We start from the raw sequence: 7,262 nt of genomic DNA on the forward strand, positions 1-7,262 counted from the left end.
AGTTTAGGAAAACTCCCTGTGGTGCTTGATGCAACCCACTGCTCCAGAGTTTGATGCCAGTGCAGTTCACCTCACAGATTGCAGATTTCCCCTGCAATACCTAGTTTTGGTAGAAAAAAGTTTCTGGGGTAATATGGTAATTCATTGTTCCAAAGCAGCAGACATCGCATCTGATGTCCAATATCCTGGGTACATTGGTTTGTGCTGCTGTGTGTCCCTGGAAGTGGAGGGGAGCAGTGCAGCAGCCTGTTGCAAGATGACCTGGAAAAGTGAATGAAGGACTTGTATCTGTTTCATATCTTCCATTACTTTGAATTATATTATGTGCAGTATTCCATAACTAAGCATAAAATGGAGACATCCAACTATACTCATGGATATACTCTGCCTGTAGCTGGAAATGTGCTATACTTGTTGCTAAAGGGTTCTTTTTCTTTCTGATGTCTGTAGCTACAACTAATACAAGATAAACAGGCTATGTGCCAATTTATCTAAATTGCTCTGCTCAAACAGCATCAAGTACACAAGAGATTATTGAATCCAAATTGGAAAAGACAAAGAAATACATTTGAGGTAATTATTTTTCTAATTATTTCTTTATTTGAATATCAATATTTTGAAATACTTTCTGCTGCAGATTTTGATATCCTAGAGTTTGTTTCACTGGAACGCCACCAAGGTAGTGAGGGGGTTGTTAACACCTGACATATTAACAATGTCTTAGAGAGCACTAACAATGTCTGAGAGAACAGGGTTTGTCGATTTGCCTAGACAAGACTCTAAGGAGTCTTCTAAGTTGTTTGGGGTCGGGGTTTTTTTGCCTTGTCCTTTTTTATACCTTGTGGGTGAGAAAATACTGGAATAGTTTGCTCACAGAGATTTTTAAGTCTCCATCCTTGGAGATACTTAACACTCTACTGGACAAGTAGAGAGAAGTGCTCTACTGGACAGGAGACCTAACTTGATTAGCCCCACTTTGAGCAGAAGGTTCATATACAAGATCCTGGAGGTTTCTTTTGGCCTAAAATATTTCATGATGCTATTGTTCATGATTCTAATTATATATCAAGCACCATGGTGACTTTGCTTTTAACAAATGTGGTCCTTACACTTTTACAGCTGAGCACAAAATTGAGGTATCTCATAGCTCAGTTTTTTTTTTTTACCTTGTAGCCTCTTATATGGCAAAGTTTTAAAAATTATTGCCAGGATATTTTCTAATGTGATGTTCAATCACACCCATATAGTCTGGCATTACAATTTATTTTAGGTTATATTTGTAGTATATTACCACTCAGGCAACTTACTAGCAGTGATAGAGAGAAAACCTATCCACATTTAATTCACATCTAGGCTTAGCCCTGACAGTTCAACTGAACAAATCCAGGCTCTTCTGCTGAGCCGTAAACTGGCTTTTATTATCAATATTTTTGCCTGCAATGCAACCATCCTTTTTCTCACAAAGTATATTCACTCCATAATCCAAACAGCAGTTACCTAGCCATAAAAACATGTTGATATAAAATAAACAGAAGATGACATTTTGAGGAACCCAAAGAACACAGCTAAAAAGAAGTGGCAACAGACAACAACTGCCTTTATGGAACTAATAAAAATTACTCATTGGGAAGCTTCTCAAAATTTGGCAATTCCCCTTGCCCCATATAATTTTTCTCTTTTGTCAACCCTGGTGGCAAAATATTAAATTGTGGCGGTGAAGAAGCACTACATGTTTATTTGAATGATTTTTTTGTTTTCCTTTCAAAATTTTACCACTTTTGACTTTCCTGAAGGTCAAATATCTTTTTGAAGTGTGATTTATTTGTCATTGTTAGATCATAGAAGACAGTTAAGATGTCTGAGATAGTAAAATCTCTTGCCTTGATTAATTTAGACCTTGAACTAGGCAATATAAAGAATACTGTAGAAGTTTGGTTATCTTGAGACTATCTATGATTTAGAGTGATGGTTAAAAGTTACTTGCCTGATTTAGGTATTTACCTGCTCTTTGAGTTTCCATACAAAATGCCATGAAAATATTTTTTTCCTTCCTATCTGTCCTCACTTACTCTTTCTTTAGTACCCACTCTGTTTTCATGCTTAGTGGATTTTGTGGTGTGGGCTTTTTTGTTATTTTCTTTCAGTTGGTTTGTTGGGGGCTTTTTGTTTTGTTGGTTTTGGTTTTGTTTTGGGGATTGTTTGTTTGTTTGTTTGAAGTTTTTTTGAGGGGGGTGGATTGATTGTCTTTTTACTGACTCAACAGGCTTTTCTCTTAAGTTTCACAGCATGAGGATGGGAATGAAACTATTATCCAGATGTCTGCAGCATGACTAGATCAGTAGGATGGCATTCCTTTGATCTAACACTATATCCTATTGCATAGTGAAAAACCTCAGAGGTTACACAAAATTAAACAACAAAACAACAATGAAGCTTGTGTTCCTTGTTTCAAGTGAACACTTTTGAGACAAAAAAAGTGAGAATTTGCCAGGTAAAGAGAAGTGAGCCAGTAGAAATCTCATGAGGGGTTAATAAGGCCAAATTCAGGGTGCTGCATTAGTGTTAGGGCATCAGCACAGGCTGGGCATGAGCAGATGCAGAGCAGCCCTGCGAGAAGGGCTTGGGGGTGCTGGTGGGTGAGAGGCTGGACATGACCCAGCCATGGGCACTCCCAGCCCAGAGAGCCAAACGTGTCCTGGGCTGCATCCAGAGCAGCGTGGGCAGCAGGGCAGGGAGGGGATTCTGCCCCTCTGCTCTGCTCTGGTGGAGGATGGGGCACCTCTTCTGTGAGGAAAGGCTAAGAAAATTGGAAAATTGGGATTGTTCAGCCTTGAGAAGAGAATGTACCAGGGTGACCTAGTTGCAGCATCCCGATCCCTCTGGATGGCATCCTGTCCTCCAGGAGTGTCAGCTGCACCACCCACCTTGGAGTCATGTGCAAATTCATTGGGGGTGCACTCAATGCCTTCATCTGTGTCTCTAATAAAGACATCAAGTAACACTGGTCCCAATATGGGCCCCTGGGGGACACCACTTATTACTGATGTCCATCGAGACTCTAAGCCATTAACCAACCACCCTCCGGATGCAATTATCCAACCATTTTCTCAGTCTGCTCATCAAATACATCTCCCTGCAGTTTAGAGAGAGGAATAGTGTGGGGGACTGTGTCAAAGGTTTTGCAGAGGTTCAGATAAATTGCAGCTGGTCCACTGGTGGAGTCACTCCGTCAGAGAAGGCCACTGTAGGCTGACCAGGAAGGACTTGTCCTCAGTGAAGCCGTGCTGGCTGTCACAAATCACATCCTGGTCCTCTATGTGCCTTTACATTTAGCAGGAAAATCCATTTTCAGCACTCATTATGAAATGACTGGAAATTACTATATTAATAAAAGAGTGTTCTGTCTAGCTGTGGTCTCTGACTGTCAAAAAGCAAGTTTTACCTTGTGAATAGTCTGAACTGCATATAACACTGTAATGACTGCAGCTTTTGAGGTCTAAATACTTAAGAGGGCCTGCTAAAAATTCTGAAAATAAAAAGATAAGTGGAAGTTTGATCTGTTTGTTACAGAAGTAGCTGATGTGTTTTTCAGCAGAGCAAGCTGCTAATGCTTGGGAACTGTTAATAGCAATGTGTTTGTAGCTGCAATGGCTGGCAAGGATTTGACAGTACAACTTCTCCAGCAGCAATGTTGTCAGAAAACATCCCAGTTTCCTGTCAGCTCTTTCTTATTCTAATACATGTAATGTCTTCCTTAGTACCTGTTTGTGGAGTAAGGTCATTCAGCCCTTTCTAACAAAAGCAATAAAAAAGCACCCATTAAAATATACTTTTTTTTTTAAGCCTGCTTTCAAAGGCACAGTTTACCTATTAATTGTAGGGCTGAAATTAATTTATTCCCCCTTGAGTGAGATTTCTTGGATAGACAAGTGAGGTCCCATGGTAGTTCAAGAGTTAGCAGATATACATGTACGATACCAATAACAGGGAGCACTAATTATTTTCCCTGCCTCTTTGCAGGTCCCAGGGGATGGTAAATTACACACAACATTTTGATCATTCGGCTCCAATGGGGAAAGGAATCTGTCACTGACACCACTTGTTTTACACTAAACTCCAGCCCTGAACAAATTTTTTTAAAACAATGAATTTCACCAAAACAATCATGCTTAAAAGGAATTTAAGGAATGAAAAGGAATTTAAGCTAGATAGTTTTTGTCAAAAAGAGCAGATCACTTAACTCTTTATCAGAAGAGGTTTCAGAGCCAACTACCTTTCACAAAGATACTTCTACTCTTCTCTGACAAGCAAAGGTTTTATTGTGTTTTGTTTGACTTCAAGAAAAAGTCAATGAGTGGAAACTTAGGACTTTTTAGGAATTCCTTTCTACCTAGTCCCAGAAGATATCTTATTGTAGAGGCAGGAAGAATTAATTTGGCATGCAAGTAAGCAAGGATATGTTTATGAGATAAGAGGTAACAATACCTGAAATATTCCACTTGCATTTTGAGAGTGATTTGACAGAAAATGAGGCATGAAACATAATTTAATTTTAATTAGAATAAATTGATTGCCAATTGTAACCTATATTGAACAATGAGAGGGTAGAGCTTTTCATGAGTTGAAAAACTGAACTGAAAATTGAGATAAGGGTGTGAGTGCACTGGAAAAATCAAGCATGGATTTTAAGAATCAGGTTTTTTTACATAAAAATAAATATAAGTGAGTTGCTGCATTTCTAATTTTGAAAATGTGAACCAGTAGACTTCAAGATGCTTTACAACTGTGCTACTTTATATAGTTTTTGCAGTTTTATTCCAGTTTTATATAGTATTTTATATAGTTTTCCAGTTTTTCCAGTTTTATTTTCTTCAGATAATTTACTGAGTTTGGAACAGAAAAAACTGATAGGCTGCATGAAGATCTGGCTGATGCGGCAACAAACAAATTGTGTAAATCCTAACACTGAAGATGATCTGCAGTAACCTAAAATGGAAGGAGACAGTTTTAATTTTCTGGGAATGCTCCCATACTGAGTGCTGGGACCAGGAGCTCCAGCAGCTGCACAGACAGTCACGGGTTGGCTTGCCTTGGGATTGCAGTCTAACCAGGGATGCTGCATAGCTTTTTATCCCTGGCTTGAATACACAATACAGAGCACATCCTTCTCAGGAGCTCTGCATTGTCTAAACCAAAAACCAGCATAGGAGGCTGCCTGTCCACATTAGTCCCTTCATGAGAAGTCGTTATCTATGGTGATTATTTATATCAAAAGCAGTTGTTTTTGTCAGCTTCTCAGGTCTTCTCTACGATCAAAAGGGTTTCAGTGACCATCCTTCTATTCAAGTATTTCCAAATCTCTTCTTATTTGCAGTCTAAATTCCCTTTTATGGACATTTGAAAGCTCTCATGCCTTTGTGTCTTTGGTTTCTATCAGGACTTTTTCATGCTGAAGGTGATCCACGAACCATAGTATCCAACCACATAGTATCAAAGATGCGATGGGTCTTTCTGACTCCATGACTTAGAGACATCAAATGGAAACTGTGAAAAATGTGTTTGGAATTTTTGTGGATTTGAAGGAGTGGTCATGAAAGGTTTTTTGATCCTTTTTAATAGTTTGCAACGCTTTTCAAATTTTTTTCTCTATCTCCCACAGGTTTTATAATGTGAGTATTTATGCCATTAATACCAATTTTTGTGGTTGCTTTGTCAATTTTCAGTGTTGCAAGTGGTAGTCAAATGCATGTACAGTCTTACCTGTAGATTGCAATACAGATGTTCTTGAATGATGTAAATACTCTTCAGTTTGTGGAATCCCGTAATGTATTTGAAAAGGAAGGATTAGATAGGCAACTATCAGACCGAAACAGAAGGGGAAATACCAGATTGAAATATACAGACAGCATTTTGCATGGAAATCAAGATACGTATTTTGAAAGAGGGAAAAGAGAAATTTTACTCAGAACCATTTATTAATTTTTTTTTTTTATTTCATTTGAACAGAGAAGGATATTAAATTTGCTCTATAACTGAAAAAAACACTGTGTAGGATTTCTGATTAATACAGTGATATGTCAGGTCTGGATAAAATATTGATAGCCTGCTAGTAGTGAAAGTCAGTAGGTAAATAAGTATTTCAGAAAGGTGACCTAAGTCCATAGTCAAAACTGAATTATTTTCTAGCATCATCAGAGGAATGATTACTAATCAGTTGGAAAGGCTGAAGTTTAATGTTGCAGCCAATTTAACTTGCTTTACCTTGTAGAAACAGTGTTCTTAGTTGAAGGAGAAAGAGGAATAGGAAGGTCCAAATATGCATCTTTTTGCATGGCAATACAAAAAGAGAAAAATTAAAGAGGAAAAAAAAGACAAAGGGGCGTCCTTAAAATCAAATACATTTTTATATATCTCTGAGCTTTTGTATATAAATGTAGTCAAATACTTTGTAAGAAGGCGCAGACAAAATAAGCTACCCTTTAAGTGAGCAATAACAACATCATCTTTGTCCTTAATGTTGTACTATAGTCAATGTTTTACTTTTCCAATGATTCTTTTTCAGGGCCTAATATTTCAAGGGTACCGAGCAGACCTCATACCTAAAACAGTCCAAATTCTTCAAAAACACATACCAAATTCTTCAAAAATATTGGCTACTGTCAATAGCTTAACCAAATGAAAAGTTCAGGGGCTTTTGAGCACTTTTTAATGGCCCTACAGTAATCACTCCTTGTGTAACAAACAACACCAGAGATGCTGTCAAAAAAGTAGCAGGAAAACCCCCCGAAAACTGCTTTTCCTAGAGAGCAGTTCTCAGTTTGTGAAGTAATGTGAAACAAGGAACTCGTGATAATTATCTCTGCCTAATAACCTCAAAGGGTAAATCTGTTAATCTAAGACATATTTCCTGGTTTTCTGAACATAAAATGCTTTATTATAAAAAAAAATACATATGTTGGGGAAAAAATGAGAAAACAGCAGAGCTTAAGACTGTGATTTTGGAAACCATCTTGGTGGAAGGACATTAATTTTAAGACAACATAGCAGTGCTGTTTGATTTTAATTACTGATGGAAACTCCCACAGACAAGACTACAGTGAGAGAAAAAGGTGACAAAGATTCTTGGTGCCTTCTAAGAAGGAAAAAGAGGCAGAGGAAAAGAAACTACAGAAACCAGAACTATGAAAGCCAAAGAAAGAGAAGCTTTGGAGGAAGCAGTAAGTGTACTGACATATCTGGGGAGAAACTGTACACAATGGCAC

Source organism: Zonotrichia leucophrys, chromosome Z (assembly GCF_028769735.1).
Source record: "Zonotrichia leucophrys gambelii isolate GWCS_2022_RI chromosome Z, RI_Zleu_2.0, whole genome shotgun sequence".
Lineage (NCBI taxonomy): Eukaryota > Metazoa > Chordata > Aves > Passeriformes > Passerellidae > Zonotrichia > Zonotrichia leucophrys.